This window comes from Vulpes lagopus, chromosome 14, assembly GCF_018345385.1.
Source record: "Vulpes lagopus strain Blue_001 chromosome 14, ASM1834538v1, whole genome shotgun sequence".
NCBI lineage: Eukaryota > Metazoa > Chordata > Mammalia > Carnivora > Canidae > Vulpes > Vulpes lagopus.
The window spans coordinates 2,776,512-2,797,106 of record NC_054837.1 but is presented as its reverse complement, the minus strand read 5'-3'; the positions used below and the strand labels follow the sequence as shown (position 1 = coordinate 2,797,106).

At 36.3% G+C, this 20,595-nt stretch overlaps 1 protein-coding gene across 5 annotated transcripts in view; it reads right to left on the bottom strand.

The window, feature by feature from the left end:
* The window catches only part of PCDH15 (protocadherin related 15), a 743,522-nt gene that overhangs the window by 472,453 nt on the left and 250,474 nt on the right, over positions 1 to 20,595 (bottom strand). The gene's annotated exons all lie outside the window — the stretch shown is intronic.

The following is a 20,595-nucleotide window of genomic DNA, read 5'->3' as shown; positions in this document are numbered from 1 at the left end:
CAAAGAAATGGCCCACACTAGATGCAAACAAGCAAAAGGGGTGAGGACATGCAAAATGTTTTAAAAAAAATAGTAGATTTCATTCATTTTCATCATATGTAAACCCACCAGAAGTAAGCACATATGTAGGTACACACGCATGTATGCACACTCACACTGCATAAACATAAATACACACAGATCACCATTTCTGGTTGTCAGTACAGGAGGCATGCCACCTTGGCACTTTGTGAATTTCTGGACACGACGTAGAGGTTGAAACATGACAGTCAGGCTGTTTGTTGTAAGACTGTGTTGCCCTATACATTCTAATTCACAGTTTTCAGGGCACATCTGCCATGAACATTTCAACAAGTCTCAGAAATACAAATTTGGTTTTCTGAAGGGCATTCTAATGCATGGGATGATTATCAGCTTGGGCAGCTGCCCGAGGGTGTCACTTACTTATTTAGTTCATGTCTCTTTCCACAAATGATTTTATACAGCTATTGGGAAATACAGAAAATGCATAGATACATGCAAATGTAAAAGTTAAAGAAAATTAAAGCAAGAAAATTCAGTATTTCAGCAAGATGCATAAGAAAGAATAGAATACGAACGTGTGTAAAAAATGGACAATTCTCAGATAACTGCTTATATTCTTGTGATCTGTGGCTAACTGAAGTCACCAAAAAATTATGAACCATGCTCCAAAAAAGTGAAGATGTGTCCTCAGCTACAAGGAGCTTATTTGCAATATTTCCCCACAGAAGCATTGTATTCACGGCTTCATATAAATACAATTGATTCTCATTATCCATGGTAATTATGTTCTATAAAGTTACCATGAACACTGAATTAACAAATACTGAGCCTCTGCTTCCAGAGAGAATCTGGGGTTATCACACCGCTGGGGGGAACACAAGCTTAGGCAACTGCCCGCCTTTGGTCACAACATTTTCATCAACCAATCAATATATAACCTTGTTTTATGTGTACTTCTGTTTAAAAACACCTTATTTAATATGTGTTTTTGATTCACTACCACTTAGCTTACAGCCAACAGCACTATAACTCACGCCTGAATAAAATGCACCTAACACATATATTCTCTCCGTAAGGTACAATCTGCCTTCTTGGGTTAGGAACACAGATGGCCACATTCTGCAGCGTGACACTTGGGGCAAAATCACCAACGGAAGTACAAAGATGTGAACAATGTGGCACTAACTAGACTGGAAAAAGGACACTTGTTTACCATAGGAGACATGGAACAAGACGGCCAAGCACCATCTTGTTTGGCCTCAGTTGGAAGCGTGTACAGGGGGTGACTCAAAGTTTTCATCCCTCTGTACGTATCTGTGAATGACTGGGGAAGTCTGGCAAGTATTGAACACGGGTTTATACATAAGTTTGAGCAAGTAGGCAAATTTGCAATTACAGAATCAGTAGACAATGAAGATCGGCTGTAGGTGACAAACAATACTAGTAATTCACGAGGGGTGTGGCTCAAAGACTCAATGGACCAGAAACAGACAGGATTGAGTCTCACCTCTGCTCCACTTAACTGTTTTCTGCTTGCCAAAGTTAAAATTGGGTTCAAGTGCTTACAAGAAACATGTTAGATCTATATATTGATAGTTTATTAAAGAACTAAATAAATAGAAATATATAGTGTATTAAAGAACTAAATAAATAGAAATATATGCTCTATCAATAAATTGGCATTATCCGCAGGCAAACATGTCAATTCTTTATACATTTACCAATTTATGTGGAGATTTATAAGCTGATTCTAAAATTAATCTAAAAACGTCATGGGGTCAAGACTAGAAAGACTGTCTTAAAGAACTAAGTTGGAAGACTTACACGACCCGATTCCCTGACTTCAATATAAATCAAGACACTGTGGTATTGGCTTGAGAATAAACAAATATACCGGTAGGACAGCATATCCTGTCCAAAATCAATCCCCACAGATAGTCACCTGATGCATAGAAAAGGACCACACAACAGTGGATGTGAACTTACGGATTTTTTTCTATACAAGGTGCTATGTTAATTAGAAATCCACATAGAGGGATCCCTCGGTGGCGCAGCGGTTTGGCGCCTGCCTTTGGCCCAGGGCACGATCCTGGAGACCCGGGATCGAATCCCACGTCGGGCTCCTGGTGCATGGAGCCTGCTTCTCCCTCTGCCTGTGTCACTGCCTCTCTCTCTCTCTCTCTCTCTGTGACTATCATAAATAAATAGTTTTAAAAAAAAAAAAGAAAAGAATGATACCAATTCCTATTTGACAGCCTCCATAAAACTGAATCCCAGGTGGCCTTGCACAGTTGGAGGGAAGGTAAATTGGTGCAGCCACTGTGGAGAACAGTATGGAGGTTTCTAAAAGTACTAGAAATAGAACTACCATATATGATCCAGTAACTTCATTTGGGGGTATTTATCCAAAGGAAATGAATGCACTAATTCGAAGAGATACATGCATCTCTGTGGTCATTGCAGCATTATTTACAGTAGCCAAGACACAGGAGGTACAAATTTCCAGTTAAAAGATAAATAAATAAATAAATCCTGGGAATGTAATATACAAAGTGGTGACCATAGTTAATAATACTGTGCTATTTGAAAGCTGTTGAGAACCCTTCATTCTTTGGCTACTATTCAGCCCTTAGCGTCCTCCTCCGATAAAATTATTGTACGATCTTTCTTGCAAGTCATCCCTGCCTTGGAAATAAGGCATTAGAGATCATGATATATTTGATAACCTAGAGAATCTCCACAAATGAAATGGAGTGATGCATTCCTTACACCAGTTCACTTTGTTGAGGACTTCAGCTTTTTCTCACAATGATTCAATTATGTTATCTCTGGGTCTATGATTATTTATTGAGAGCTTATTATAATCGTTTCTGGGACCATTAGGTTAGTTTTTTTTTTTTTTTTAAATTTTTTTTTTTTTTTAATTTATTTATTTGTCACAGAGAGAGAGAGAGAGAGAGGCAGAGACACAGGCAGAGGGAGAAGCAGGCTCCATGCACCGGGAGCCCGACGTGGGATTCGATCCCGGGTCTCCAGGATCGCGCCCTGGGCCAAAGGCAGGCGCCAAACCGCTGCGCCACCCAGGGATCCCCATTAGGTTAGTTTTATATCAACTCATTAATAGAACATGTGTTTTATTCCAATATTTATCCAAATCAAATGTTTATGTGAAGTATCTTAAAACTTTCTAGAATTGCAATGAGCACACATTACATATGTTTTTCATGTTCCCTTTAACATAATACAGTTTTTGCACCTGTGTGTTTTAATTATGAAAGCTAGAGAGTCACTTCTTCTGAAGAAATTATCATAGGCAAATCCATGTATATAAGTATCTTCAAAATAAGAGAAGGGTTATTATTATTAGAGTGATAAGCAGCTCTACTCATCTTTACTTAAAAACTAAAGAGTAACGAAGTTTAAATTGTATATGCGTGTATCTATATAAACAAATACACAGAGAATATGTGCATGTGTATGTATATATAAGTATATATTTAAATATAATAAGAGATTACTAAATTTGAAATTTGTTGAATATGTGAATCTTTTAAAACAGCTAAAAGATTGATTCTCATTGACATGTTTAAAGTAGAAAATATATTTTTGTGTGCTTCTTTCCTGTTCATTAATCTCCTTCTCCTTTTGCCTCTCACACTGGTATTTCGCTTCCAGATGTGCCTAATTCCCTGGAGGAAGGAAACAAGGGAACTGAAGCTTCTGTGTGCTATAGATTACCTGCTACTGCTATTTTCCAAAGAAATTCTGTGAACGGGTATCGCTCTGAAGGTTTAGCGATTTTTATCAAGTTTCCAATACATGTACATTTCATACAGATAGATACAGATATTTATATGTTTATATATTGTAATATATATTTAATTTTAAAAATCACCGTATTGTATCAAGCAATTGTAAATAAAACACATATAAAATGTGTTAAAAATGCTTACCTTACCTAAAGATGAAATTTCACTGTTATGATTCATCATGGATGCCGTCTGTGCTCTTAGATCTACTGAAATGACTGCTAAGAACAGATGTCCAAAAATGCATGTCTTAGTGAAGGGGGATGATACAGCCATGATGAAATGTGGAAGAAGAGCATCAAACTAAGTTTGATCAGGAAAGTGAACACTCAAATTGAATAGATTTTGAGATCATGTCATTTCACCATTGTGAGAAAACGCTGAGGTTGGTGTTGTTCCGCTAATTACTCCCAATTTACAATTTTACATTTTGCAGTTAATGTGTGAAGACACTTTGTTTTTCAAATACATAACTATTTCTAGAGCATAATTCTAAGGCAAAGTTGACTCACAAGACACCTTGGGGACACCTGGCCAGAACCTGTATTAAATACTTCAAACATATTATCACTTTTAATCCTTTAACACAACTTTATTATTTTTTTGTTGTTATACTTATTTTATGATTGTGGAATCATAGGCAAGGAGCTTCTGCCTCGTGTTGTAATGCTACTGCTTGGTCGATCAGGATTGCAACCCTGATTGTTTGAAATCAAAGTAAAAACTCCCAGCCACTGTGAAATATATTATTTCAGAAATTTCATAATCTGCTATTAATAAGAAAAGGGGAAATGAAAGAGGAACTAAATACAATTTGGCACATATCAGAACTCAAGATATACAGATAATCTGAAATGATGCAATTTGGATGATGTATTTCATCAAAGATAAATTATATTTCACCCTAAGGAGAAATAATTTTGAGATATTTACAGAAAGACAAAGAACTTAAATTAAGCTAGTGTCTGCATTTTAGAAAACTCAAATTATTATTGCCATTGAAATAGGTAGATTCTCAGCAAGCAAATTATTCCATAAATTCTCAAATTTACCTTTTTAGTATGCTAACCTCTTCATTCGTGATCAAAACTTCATTGCTAGTTTATTGCTTCATGCCTGAGAAAGCACTCAAAAAATGCTCAAGGGGCAAAGAGAAGAAGAAAGAAAATATATTCAACCACAGAGATTTGCATTTTCACCCAAGGTTTTTCAACAAATCAATGCTTCACAAATCACTAATAAAAATGTTGGGTAAGGGTTTGAAGAGGCTACGATTACCAGTAATGGGACAAATTGGTATTGTGTGTCTTTCTTGTTATGTGCTATGGAAAACACGTATTACCTTTGTGATATTCCTGAACAAGATTTATAATATACAGAAATATCAGGTAAGTACAAATTGTCCCACTCCTGAAAATTATTAAGGTCATTAAAGGCAAGGGAATACTAAGGACCTAAGTTTGAGACTACAAAGACACAGCAAATAAAGACAATGTCTGATCCTAGGTAGAGTCTTCAACCTATAAAGCATTTTATTAGGAAAAATCAGCAAAAATCAAATGGGGTCTATAGATCTATACACAATATACATATATACACATAAGTGATATATACACACATCTATCTATATATTTATCAATCTATCATCTATGCATGTATCTATTTATCTATCATCTATCTACCAGAAAGAAATTTTATCTTATCAGAATTCCTCAAAACTGTCAAGATTAAAAAAAAAAAAAAAAACTGTCAAGATTATCAAAAACAATAAAAGTAAAAAAAAAAAATTGCCACAGTCTAGAGAAGACTAACGGGATATAATGCCTAAAGGTCATATGGTATCCTAGACGGGGTCCTGGAATGAGAATAAGGATATTAGGTAAAAATTAAGAAATCCAAATAAATTATGGATTTAAGTTAATAAAAATATTTCACTGTTGGTTCGTTAGTTGTTTAAAAATGTACCACCCTAATAAAATCTGTTAACAAAAGGGGAAATTAAATGTGGGTTATATAATGTTCCATTACTTCAACTAAAATGTTATTTAGGTATAAAGAGTTCTGATATTGTTTAAATAAATAATAGAAAATATAATGATTAAACTGGCCATTTGCATAATCACTTTCATTATAACAAAATCCAAGATCTGAGCATATCAGTTACTATAATAAGGAAATATTTTTTAAAATAATAAAGCTTTGTTTATTTATATTACATTTAATTATTTTAAGTTTATTTATTTATTCATTTATTTTTAGAGAGAGAGTGCAGAGCAGGGGAGGGACAGAGAGAAAGGGAGATAGAGAATCTTAAGCAGGCTCTACACCCAGCATAAAACCAATGTGGGGCTTGATCTTATGACCCCAAGGTCACAATCTGAGCCCAAATCAAGTGTTGGGGGCTTAACTGGCTGAGCCATCCAGTTGCCCCTATTACAAAACTAAATTAATTAGTTAATTTTAATAAAAGTTCAGTGTACATTTGAACAAACTCTCAGCCAAAAAATGAAGATAGATTTGAGTGAGAAAGAAGAAATAAATGGGTGAGCAAAAGATTCTCATACCTTTCTAAGGTTTAATTTGGCTGAGTTCGGCTTCTAGTTCCTGCTGATTGGTATGGACATTAAAATGTTTTTAATCATTAACTTAAATCTTAACTAAATAAAACATTTTAGAACCCAATTTAAAAAAAATTAATGAGCACATTAACCTAACGGGTATTTATTATCAAATGTCAGGAGAAATAAGTGTAACAGCATCTAATGTAAAATAAAATAAAATAAATAATATTTCATTGATTGTAATATTATAATATTAATAAATAATACTTTAATAAAATAAAATCCTAATTGAATCAATATAGGATGCCAGCTAATCTGAAATACTCTCAATTGTATATCAAGTATTATACATGTAGTTGGACAAGATGGTCATCTTGATAGGTTTGTGATCATGTTACTTCCTATAATTCCTCATGAATTCATAGGCATTCTATAGAAAATGTATTATGTACATAGGATATAAATATATCCTCTACATACAATCCAGATCTGATGTTATATCATCACTATTCTATGATTTATATTTATAGCTATTAGTCATAAATAAGGAATTTTTATAGGGCACCTGTGTGGCTCAATTGGTTAAGCAAATGACTCAGGTCATGATCTCAGGGTCATGAGATCCACTGTCACATTGAGCTCTCTGCTAAATATGGAGTCTGCTTGTCCCTTTTCCTCTTTTCCCCTGCTCGTGCTTTCTCTCTCTCTCTCTCTCTCTCTCTCTCTCTCTCTCTCAAGTGAATAAATAATATCTTTAAAATATAAATATTTTACAGTGCCCCCTCATGATGCATTTAAAGGGAGTTTTCAAGGTTATTAGTCTCACCAAGTTTGAACAGAATGAAAAAGAGAATCTCTGCTGAAGTTGAAAGATATCTCATAAGGAAAGTGCTCATCTGTGAATAAAATGAAGTTTAAAACTATATTTATTAGTTACAGTGTTACGTGGAATTTAGTCCTTCTCTTTTTTTTTTTATTATTCTACTATTTTCCCCATAGTTTAAGAAATATAAGTACTGGCAACATAATTAGAATGGGTATAAGGTAATGCAAATATTAACCTAAGAAAGGTGGTAAAAATACAATTTAATAAAACATTTCAGTAAAAATAAATGTTTTGTAGTGAAAATACTCAGGTGTATTTTTCTTTGAGAATTAAATTTGGGGAAGGGTGACTGGATGTACATGGGAGGGCTGGATATAATTAGGAAGTTGGCCATCACCATTCCAACCGCTCCATGAACACGAGGAACCCCCAGATCTGTAGGCTTCACTTTACAATTTCTGTATCCTTTAATCCTCAATAACTATCCCAAGGACACCATTATTTATTGCATCAAGGAAACCAAGCCTATTAGAATTACTTAGTTTTCTGGGATAATGCAGTAGGAAGAGGCCACCCTGAATCACCACCTAACTTGTGGCTACTCAAAGAGCCACACTCTGTCATCCTTAACATCCTACAAGCACACCATTACTTTACTGACCTGGGAACCAAGTTGGTCATTCAGACCCAACAAGCAAGGACAACTTTTTTTTCAAGTTAGTCATAATACTATTCATACTATTGGCTGTACTTACTCCTTACCCTTTCTGAAAACCTTCTCTTAAGACATGAGGAAGGAATATAAATTTTCAAAATTGCATGGAGTTTTCTGGACGTATCTGAGTTCATCATTCTTTTGCCTGATGCATTTGTGCCATGTGGTGATCAAACACTCCACTTTGGAGTCAGGTTGCCTTGGTTTCTGGCTTAGAGCTGCCTCTCACTACCTGTTAGTTAATACATGGTTCTCTAGTTCTGCACTTTCAGCAGCACATACCTGATATGAGTCCACGCGTAGGCACAGGGAAGTCTCATTTGAGATGCTTCACATGGAAAACATTTAGCATTCATAAATGTACTTAATAAATGACAATTGTCATGAATTTTCTGGTAGAATGATAGAATTAATCTACCATGATCACTGTAATCTATCCTTATCCTATCCGATATCAGGACAGATGATGCCACCAAATGGGCAAGATCTATGTAGAAAATCTTACTGTGAACAGATTTTGGATAAGAAAATAAATTTAAAATTGACCTGGTGTGAAGTTATTTCTTAATGAGTGTGCCTAATAATACAAAAAAGTAAAAAGAACTAAAATTATTGTAAATCTAAACATTATAGACATTTAAGCTGTTAACCAGGACATGATTTACAATGCACTATCAGGTCAATAATTACGAAACAACTTGATTATTCCTTAAACCTAAGGTAATTTCAACTGCAAACCTTCACTTTCCTAAATTGCAAGTGACATTTTAAATGTAGATTTATGAAACATCCTTCAAAGTTTCCTATTATTAATAACTTAGAGAACTTGATCAAACACAGATTTATTAAGTTGACATGATGCTCTTGGGACCCTTGTCATAGAGCCTCATAAAGAAGCTGTGCATGCGGGAAAATCTTGTAGAGGGAAGAAAAGGGACATTTGGTCAAAGGGGAATCATTGATATTACTTAATCAATATGACATTAGTTTTTCTGGGACATGACAAGTAGGGTAAATATTCTTAAGTGGTATATGAGGGCACCTGGGTGGCTCACTGGGTGAAGCATCTGCCTTCGGCTCAAGTAATGGTCTCAGGTTCCTGCCATCAAGTCCCACATCAGGCTCCCTGCTCAGCAGGGAATCAGCTTCTTCCTCTGACCCTCCCCCTACTTGTGCTTTCTCACTCTCTCAAATAAATAAATAAAATCTTTAAAAATTTTTCTCAAGTGGTATAATAGAAATAACTGAATAAATACATACTTTCCCCGTAGAGTTCTGTAAAAAGAGCAATAATTCACAAAACTATGTGTTTTCACCCAAAAGCTATGTAAAAAGAATTATAACTCTCATAGTTCATATTTACCAAAAAAAAAAAAAAAACTGAGTTTCTATTGTTGTCATTACTAGTGTGTAACTTACATAATTTATCACAATAATCCGGAAAGCTCTTTTTTTGTTTCTTTAAAAACCTTACCCCAAGTGATGGAGTCCCACATAGGCCTTCCTGTGGGAGCCTGCTTCTCCCTCTGCTTCTGCCTCATTCTGTGTATCTCATGAATAAATAAATAAGATCTTTAAATAGATAGATGATAGATAGATAGATAGATAGATAGATAGATAGATAGATGATAGATAGATAGATAGATAGATAGATAGATAGATAGATAGATAGATAGATAGATAGATAAATGATAGAATTGAAACTCCATTTTGGTAGGTGCTATGAACAAGGTATCCATATTAAAATTCATTCTGTTTGTTGTTATTAAAAAAAAAAACTTAAAAAAATATCGACCTTGTCCCCAGGAAACTTGTTTTTTTTTTTTTAATTTTATTTTTTATTTTTTTATTTTTTTTTATTTTATTTTTCCCCCCAGGAAACTTGTTAAGCTCACTTTTAGCTGCAATAATTTATATGTAAATATTGTTGGTTTCTACATATGCAGTAATGCCACTTGTAAATAATGAGAGCTTTATATGTCATTATCTAAACAGTATGAGAAATTTCTAGTTTGTGTCTGTTGTTTTCATTAATTTTAAGCTCAATCGCATGGTGATTAGAAAGCCTAGTCTATAATTTCAGTCATTTGCAATATGTCGACACTTCCTCTACAGCATTTGGTAAATTCTTTAAAGTGTTCTGTGTGCTTGAAAGGATGAGCTCTAGAGCTGTCCTGCAACACTGCTCCTTCTCTAAGAACCTACCAGGTTGAGTTTGCTAACTTCACTCTCCAAAGCTGCTCACTGTTATTTTTCCCTCCCTCTCTTGTCAGTGAATGCCAGCGGTTTTACATTGCTTACTGCTGCCCTAACAAATTGTCATGAATGCAGTGTCTTAAAATACTTTCAGATAATTTGTTTTGTATACTTTAGTTATCTCACAGAACAGTCAGAAGTCAGAGAGAGGCTCACCAAACAAAAACAAAAACAAAAAGAAAAAACAAACCAACCTTAAACAAAAAAACAAAAAAAAAAAAAGATTCTCCAGGGCTGGATCCCTTTCTGGAGATGCTGGGAATGAATTCACCTCCAAGTTCATTCAGGTAATGGGCTGGACATCATTATTTTTAACCCCACCCCCACCACCACTGTAGGGACCTGATTCCCTGCTAGTAAATGGCTTCCTTCTTTGCTCTTGGAATGTGTTCCCTGGCTCGTGCCTCCATTCACCCTCAAAGTACACAGGAGGGCCAGCTGGGTCTTTGTCACCCTCAATGCCCTTTGATCTCCTCTTCTGCTTCATATTGCCTGCTTTCTCTTCCCTGGACTCTCAGACTCTAGCCAGAGAAAGTTCTATTCTTTTAAGGGCTCAGGTGATTCAGTTGGATCCACCAGGATAATCCTGGGTAATCTACCTCTATTTTTTTTTAAGATTTTATTTATTTATTTGACAGAGAGAGAAAGAGCATAAGCAGGGGGAGCGGGAGAGGGAGAAGCAGACTCCCCAACGCAGGACTCGATCCCAGGACACCAAGATCATGACCTGAGCCAAGGGCAGACGCTTCACTGACTGAACCACCCAGGTGCCCCAGGAATAATCTCTCAATTACCTTCTGTAACGAATCATACCTGCAAAGTTCTTTTGCAGGGATTAGAGAATGGGCAACTTGGGAGGCTATTAATTCTGGCCCCTTCAGGTTTTTAAATATACCTCTATGATATGGATTTTTCTCTATATCCTTTCATTCTTTCAATACTTAATATTTCTGAGGCCACGTTATTAAGTATCGTTGAATTCATAATTGCTCTAGCTTTCTGGAAAATTGAATCTTTATCACGAGGAAACGTTCCTTTTGTTCTCCACCAATGTCTTTTACCACAATGTCCTTTTTTGTCTGATAATAGTACAGCTACCACAGCTTTTGCATAACTGACTACATGTTCTACTTCCATCTCTTAATATTTAAGATTTCTGAGTCCTTATGTTTAACTGAGTTGCATGTCAGATGCCTACAAGTGGCTTTATTTTTTTCTAATTTAGTCTGAAAAACTCTTGTCTTTCATTTTGAGCATTTTCTCCTTTACTTTTGATGTAATTTTTTGGACAAGATGGTTTAAATCTACTCTTTATCAAATGTTTATATTGTATTCTGCTTCTTCTGTGTTCCTGTTTGTCACTTTGCCTTACTTTGATGAATTAATGTATATATTATTCATTATTTTATTCATGTTTTAGGCAATGAAGACCTTAAAATGCATTTTTCAGACATTTCCGGGCTTATAACTTCAGTGTTCTTCAGTGTTCTTAATATATATTTATATATATATCACAAAAGAAAATATTATTTTATCAGTTAATATGTACTTAGATTTAGTCATATATATTCACATTTTCATTTTTCTTAATTTTTCCTTATTAACTCTTAGATGCCTTCAAATAGATACATTCACTCAGTTTCATTGTGTTTATTTATGTGTTCATTTGTTTGTTTGTTCGTATTTGCTGAATTCTTATAGGTATATCTTCAAGAGAGTCATTGGGCCTAATTATCTAGTCTACCTCAATCAGAAGAGAGACTTTGCTCTTTTGTATGACTGGATATAATGAAGATTGTGTGAATCCAAACCTCCCCAGATAACCATGCAGGACTATCTCTGTGCAGTAAACCTTTCCCCATAACCACACGGTATTAGCCCTGCCCCCAGGGCAGCAATAGTCACAGCTCAATCATGTGGAAACTTTTTGAAGTAGGTTAAACAGGACGAAAAAGACAGGAAATGTAAAATCTTTGTATTTTTATGTGTTTTTACAGTCTAGCACTGCAAATGTGTCTCCTCCTCCTTATAATTCTCTTAATAACATTTTCTTTAGCTTACATTATTGTAAGAATACTGTAATAATACATATTACATACAAAATATATGTTGACTATGTTATCAGTAAGGCTTCCAGTCAACAATACGATGTTAGTAATTAATTTCCTTTTAAGATTTATTTATTTATTTGCGAGAGAGAGAGAGAGAGAGAGAGAGAGGAGTGACAAGCAAAGGGAGAAAGAGAATCTCCATGCCCAGCACAGAGCCCAATGTGGAGCTCGATCCTATGACCCTGAGATCGCTACCAGCCCTGAGATCAAGAGTCAGACGTTTACCTGACTGAGCCCCCCAGGTGCTCCTAGTATGTGAAACTGTCTTATTAACACACTCAAGTATCCTGTGTCCTGAAACTCACTACTGCTCCATGTCTGTTTCCCTTGAAGTCAACTACCTTAAAAAGCAGTTCATAGTCACTATCCCTCTATCCTTACTTCCAGTGTACCTCTTAATTTAGCACAGTCTGATTTATACTTTTTCTAATTTACCGAACTAGGGCTTGAATTTTTAAATTCAATGCACTCTCCTTTTAGGACAACACTGCCTTATTTTCTTGCTACTCCTCTGCTCGGTTTTCTGTTGAATTGTTTTTCTTTGGCTCATCTCCTTACTTTTCAAACTACCTTGGGCTCTACCCTCAGGAATCTATGGATCCCTGTGAAAATCTAATAAACGCTGCAACTTCTCTTCCTGAAAATTGCATATGCACGGGTATAGCTACAATTTGACAGATGTTTTGTTTTTCCATAACTCCCTACCTACATCATGTCCTATAAGGTCGAAGGAAACTAATCGCCTCACTTGGGCAGTCTTTGTTTCAGCTTACTTATTTTTGATTCACAAACCTTTTCTTTTTAAGATCTATTTATTATTTGAGAGAGAGAGAGAGAGAGAGAGAGTATGAGAGTGAGTTGGGGCAGGAGCAGAGGAAGAAAGAGATGGAGAGACGTTTCAAGCAAATTCCCCACTGAGCATGGAGCCCAATAGGGAGCTCACTCTGAAGACACTGAGATCACGACCTGAGGTGAAATCAAGAGCGGGATGCCCAACCTCCTGACCCACCCAGGTTCCCCAATTGACAAATATTTATGCTTTTCATGGACCTTTCAAGAACCAAAGACATTCCATGCTTCGTTGCTACATATGAATTTATCTCACAGACACTAGAATTCACCAAATCCTCCCCAACTGAAACCTTCTTTCTCTAAGTACTCGTGTCTAATACATTTTCTGAGTAGCATCAATTCTGGCTATATTCTCAGCCAGAATTTCAGAATCAAACCTTTTTTTTTTTTTTTTTTTTTTTTTTTTTTTTTTTTTTTTTTTTTTTTTTTTTTTATTTATGATAGTCATACAGAGAGAGAGAGAGAGGCAGAAACACAGGCAGAGGGAGAAGCAGGCTCCATGCACTGGGAGCCCGACGTGGGATTCGATCCCGGGTCTCCAGGATCGCGCCCTGGGCCAAAGGCAGGCGCCAAACCGCTGCGCCACCCAGGGATCCCCAGAATCAAACCTATACAACGTGTGCAGTATTTACATCTCTTTTCCTCTACCCTTTACAGTCAACCAGTCCTCCTTTCCCAAGAACCTGTCTACCTAGATGCTCTTCCTGCCTACCCTGTTGGTCCATGCCATTTCAAGATATTTTGCCTTGTGTCTCCCTGGCTCACCTCTTCCAAGCTTTCTCCATCAAGCTATAGGACAATGCAGTGAACCGGTACAGCTGATGTGCTGGCATCAGCTTAAGCTTCTCCCTGGTTCCTTAGTGCCTAGAGCTCCTCTTTGTGCTTGTGGTGCCTTTCAGAATCTGGCCCCTAACTGCCCTTCATTGTCACCTTTATCACCTTCTCTCATTCTGTCCTTCCTCATTTTAAGCTTTTCTACAGAACTCCTTAGAGTGAAGTGTGTGGTGGTTCAGGAAAATAAGGTCTACTGAATTAAACAAAATGTAAGTAATAATAGGAACTGTTTACCAAATAAATTCAAAACACCATCAGGAGACAAGAGTGATGATAAAAGACATAAACTATGTATCTTTAAGGTCACAATATAAATATTGTGATAACACAGCAGCATCAGATTTTATTTAACATACTTTTTTTTTTTTTCAGTTAAGGCCATGTTGTAAATATTTCCAGCTTTGTGGGTTATACTGGTTCAGTTGCAGCTGTCACCAGCTGGACCCCAAGACCTCACCTTGGCTGCCCACCTGCTTGTACTCACCAACCTTTGTCCCACATTTTTCCCTGAGTTCTTCTCTCCAGCTTCTCTCTTAATTCAGACCAATGGAAACTGGAAACCACCCTCAAGTGAGCAACTGCCCTGACAAGACCTGCAGCTGACCCCGGCCACCCAGACCAGTTTGAGCAAAACCCCACTCATGCCTGTGCAGATGGACCATGGCATGACCTCAAGAATAACTGATGACCTCAGAATTATTAGAATGATTACCTCATTCTTTTTTTTTAATTTTTTTTTAATTTATTTATGATAGTCACAGAGAGAGAGAGGCAGAGACACAGGCGGAGGGAGAAGCAGAGGGAGAAGCAGGCTCCATGCACCGGGAGCCTGATGTGGGATTCGATCCCGGGTCTCCAGGATCGCGCCCTGGGCCAACGGAAGGCGCCAAACCGCTGCGCCACCCAGGGATCCCTGATTACCTCATTCTAATGCTAAAATCTCCACCCAAGGAGGAGCACAAATGTCATTAAATAACGTACAATGCACGTGTAGGCACGTTTCCTTAACACGTACGCCCAACCTCACGCCTACCTCTACATGTGGTGAGCAGGCTCCTCTGTCTAGATATTCTCCTAACCCTAAAATAAAGAAACTTGAGGAGTCACAGCTTTGGAAGTTGTTTACCTGATCTCCTTACCTACTGCACTGAGGTGTACGTTGTGTGACCCCTCACCCGGTGCAGTTTCTGACTCACCACGGAGCCAGGTCACACGGGTTCTGTTATACGACTGCTCAGCTCTGCTCCTGACACATCAAAAATACATGATGAATGGCCATGGTTGTATTGTAATAAAATTTTACTTATGGACACTGAAATTGCAGGGGCCATATGAAAGCTGGCAGTGGTAGGCCAAATTTTACCTGTGAGCTATATATACCTAAAAATATGAATCTCAAAGGGTTGTCCTCATATCATTCAACACTGATTAGATACAAACAAAAAAAGCAGGGGTGCCTGGGTGGCTCAGTCCATGAAGCATCTGCCTTCAGCTCAGGTCATGACCTCAGGGTCCTGGGATTGAGCCCCACATTGGACTCCCTGCTCAGCGGAGAGTCTGCTTCTCCCTCTCCCTCTATGCTCCCCTCTCTCAAATAAACAAATAAATCTAAAAAAAAAAAATTAACAACCCAAAAAACAAAAACACCAAAAAAGCAGATTTTTGAACCTAAAAGTCTTCACTTTAACAAAATATCTTATATTAAGACACCATTCTTAGGAATTTGTACATTCTATAGGCAAAACATAACCTTGTTATGAACATTTCAGAAATCATGAATTTTTTTAAATTCACCCATAGTTTAGAGCTCTAACTCAACCACTTTTGTCCTCACAGTAGGCAATGTTATCACACATACAAACTTTATATTTTAAAAGCAAAATCTGAGCAGAGATGTCAGTGTGAAATCTATTAGAAGCAAGAGCCTTAACCCAAAAGTATTTAGTGGAATAGAAAAACATAAAACAAATATTTGTTGTATTTGTTTAAGCAGATTATTTAAGAAACCACAAAAGGCGAGGTAATAAAAATGCTTTAAGGAATGGATATAAGATTAAATCATTACAATAAATATAGCAAGAAAATAACAAAGTAAGCCAATACACTTCGTTCATAATTTTCAGAAACTGCATATATTTCTGTTATTGATATTTGAAACTAGTAAATGATCTAACCAAATCAATGAAATAAAACTGTAAAATAGCAAAGCATAATTAACCCAAACAACAGAGACTGAAATACAAAGAAAGGCATATTTTTTTAGAAAGGGCAACATCTGAACTAAGTCCTTCTCCTTCAGAAACTGTAAGATTACGATTAGTCTCAATTTGGGTAAAAGGATAGAAAATGTCACTGCATTCCATCTCCCTGCCTAATACAATGAAATCATGCACACCTTTTAATCTATCACAAACTACAAAACATTTTGCCTTCAGCATATTTTCAAAGCAAAGTAAAAGAAAATCTAAGCTATCTAAGGAAAAAGCAGAAAACTGAGTATTACAAGGTTAAAATTCCTCAAAGTTTAAATTCCTTCTTTCCCTCTCTCCCTCTCTTTGTTCCCTCCTTCCTTCCAAGTGACCATAAACCACCTCCCTATCGAGAGATTGCAAAGGAGCATTTTTCCAGAAACTGCCAACAAATTATCTCTAATAAAACACATCATGTCACAGCAGCAAAGTGCATTTAAGGTGATATTTAAGGTGATAAAAATAACAAATTAGTACTGACTAAACAAAGCACACCAAATGTGAAGAGATCATTAGAGACCGAGACAAATATAACCTCTATATAATTTTAAGATTATTTCCTCTCAGGCTTACATGTCTGCCTTGACTTGCCTTTGTTTGCTTTTTATGTCAAAAGTAATTTTGGGGGACGAGTCGCATGTGTTATTAAAGACATCATGGCCAGAATATATTTATCTTAAAAAATTGCTTAAGAATGATCAGCTACAATTAGGATCTGCAAGCTGGTCTTCAACTAGACTAATTACTTAATGATACAATTGCGCACAATTAATTGAGAATCTCCAATTACCCAGAGAGAAATACTTGGCAATGTCTGATGTCCTGCTCACAAACAAGGAATTATAAACTTGCTATAATTCTTGCCCGGTGGGTAGGTACAGGCATTCATAGTTTGGTAAATTCTTGACACACAAGTAAAAGAACATGTTTACAAAGAACAAAAAAAGACTGGCATTTAATGCATCTTTAAAGGAATTAAAATAGGCTCATAAATTATAACATTTCATTTAGCAGTCCCCACTTTGATAGTAATACACAATATTTGAATAGTATATCCTCTTTTTTCTAATTTTCTCCATTTGCAGATATTGCTCACTCCACTTTTCTTAAAAATGTTATAAAATGTTTTACAGGCATAAGCTTATAACAAATAAAATAGGGGGGCCACCCGAGTGGCTCATCTCCCTTGGCTCAGGGCACAATCCTGGGGTCCTGGGATCGAGTCCCCGCAGGGAGCCTGTTTCTCCCTCTGCCTATGTCACTGCCTCTCTCTGTGTGTGTCTTTCATAAATCAAAAATAAATAAAACCAAAAAAAAATAAATAAACCAAAGTTAAAACAACAACAATCCACTATAACATAGGATCTAAGCAAAAAGGAAGTGGGGAACGGAAGCACAGATCTGTAACTTTGGACAGGTGGGATTTTTCCTTCAGTGAATAGTATCCATTCAACGCAAGAAGCTCCTTGCTGAGCATGAAAACTGACGCATAGGAAAGATCTACTTCAAAACACTAATCTAACCTACACAAAGCTAAGCCGTGGGACATTTTCTTAACCTCAGGATTCTTAGTCTGGGACGTTTGGTAGCCTTCCACACTGAGTCCTTGCAACAGAAATAGCGTGGCTTACAGCCCTAAAACACCTCCCATGTGGCCCTTTATGGAGGATCTGCTAACCTTTCGTCTAGAACACAGTACATAATTCCAGTGACGTATTTGCTGCTGGTGCAAACCTGTGATGGTCAGGCTATGATTCTTCCTTTTCCCAGGTCAACTATTTTTATAAACTTCAGTTGTGTGTGTGTGTGTGTGTGTGTATATATACACTCAAACTCAAAAATGGGGTATACAACATATAAAATATATCTAATTTTTAAACTTGACATGATGCTTAGAAAAAATAAAGAATTGTATGTAAAAAATATAAAAGTACTGATTGTGATGATGATATTATGATATAATAGCAGAAGTATATCCCTTATATTTATTTTTAAAGTCAGCTACATGAAAGTGGTGATAATTTAGCAAAAGTTGTCTATTAAAAAAAAGTTGTCTATTAATAAGTGGGTAAGAAATTATTGAACCCGGGACTTGAGTTTTATTTCCAACCCTGTGACCAGTTCGCTGCGTAATGCAGCCAATCTTTGGTATCCTCCAGGTCTCCGTTATCTCCTGGTGAATAAAAACAGTGAGTCATCAGAACTTTAATTTTGGAAACCTCTTTCATAAATCTGTGGTAATGACTTTATACCTGTCTTTTGGATTTTAATGAGGTGTAAAATATTTTGGCATCAACAATCTATTAAACTGTGAATGATTTTTAAAAATGTCTGAGAAGCTTTTAGATCCTTCTAGTCTTAACTGCGTTAACTGCATGTCTTGTACTGAAAGGAGAAACCTCACGAAAACTATCTCGCAATCTTGCATGGAGTAAAATCTATTTAATGTAATTTAACTTAATTTTACAGGCAGCCAAGCAGCATTGTAGTCACCAGAGACAGAGATCCATATATATTTATATATTTTATATATGAAAGATTTATATGCTATATATATATATATATGAGTGAATATATACACACATATAAACACATATGTACACATATATGTACACATCATTGCCATGCACATGTGTATATATAATATATATTTATATATTATATATATTATATATAAGTCATATATTACATATATATTCATATATTATACATATATGCTTAGTTACACTGAGAACTATCGAAGATCTACTCAAATAAATGAAGGATAAGAAAAATAGCTACATTTCATTTTTTTCTTGTGATTATGTTTTTTTGGTTTAAAGAAACTTCAACTCCTTCCAAGAAAATAAATATAAAGGAGTTTGAGCAAAATCAAATGGGAGGGGTGGGATATGACCATGGGTTAGACATGTTCTCAGAATCAAGCCACAGAAGGTACCGCCATAGTGTCCTTGTGGTAGGACTACCTCCGTTGACTCTAGGGACATGAATGAGAGAGAAGCGAACATGGATGGCTTTGCAAAGAGACCTGGGCTTCTCCATATAGCGTGTAAGAGAAGAGGTTCAACTCTTCTATGAATTTGTGTCACTCTCACTGCTGCTTATCCAGATGTTGTAGACGTGTAGAGTCTGGATGGACCGACGTCAGTGAACGTGAGCAGTCATGGATGACTATGGAAATAGGTCTTTTGTTCAACTTTAACAGATGAATAAAAATTGGAGCCTTACAAGGTCCAGAGGACCCAGTTAGACGTACAATGCACGGTGTGAGCAAAGCCCTAGAAATGGAAATGTTTCTCAGACGTGCAGAAATTAACCTGGATAGTGATGCATGAAGAGAGAGGACCTCCATGCCAAGAACACTGAGGAAAGGTCAGATTATGGAAGGCCTTGAAAGTCAGCCAGTGGAGACAAGATGACCTTTTTCCAGAAAATAATGAGAAATTTTACACAATTTCTGAATAGGGGAATGATAAGTTTAAAATAGTACTTGAAAAGGTTATTTTTCAGCAAGGTGCCGAAGAAGGGGAGGGGGGGCGGGCAGGCGCCAAAGTAGTCAGATCACACAGAGCACTCTGAAATCCAAACTGAACATTGTAAATTAATTCACAAAAAATGAACTAAAGGTGTGGCTCCAGGAATTGTTACATGTGGTGCAAGAGTGGGCTGCCGGGGATCTGATACCAGCTTATTCACAGAGGAGGTTAGCACTCAGACCAACAAAGCAAAATCTCACTCAAAGAGTACACTTGAGATGCTAAAATAATTAATCATGTGACATGGTTAATTACATTAAGTAGCATCTGTCTGTTTTAGCAGGAACCTGTTAAATAAAAGCAGCTCAGAAGAATTAACACTGATGGGTAAACCTGTCCCAATTACCTTAACAGAAGAGTTCATGGCTTTTTTTATGTAATTCAATCTACAAAGGCTATGTTATAAGAAACATTATTTATTTTTTACTAATAGAATATTGAGATGAATAAGATAGTTTTTTAAAGAAGAAGATACATTTTAAATAATATGAAAAAAGCTAGTGTGTAGTGGTTAAAGGCTCCATGCTGTTTCTAATGCCCCAAGTACACATTTCCTCCTGTAAAACAAGTACATCCTTTTTCAGGTTAAAACAACATCTTGGGGGGGGGGGGGTGTTAAAAATAACCTGTGAAAATATGGACTATTAAAAACGTGGTTCATTTTTCATGTGTCTAAAGCATGTATAATAGGTGATACCAGAGATACATTAGAAATATTTTCTTAGTGGAATAACAAAAAATTAGCTGAGTAGCTTTTTTTTTATTAATAACATAAACAGGGTTTTCTGGCCCATGGATTTTTGTCTCAAAGGAAAAATAAAA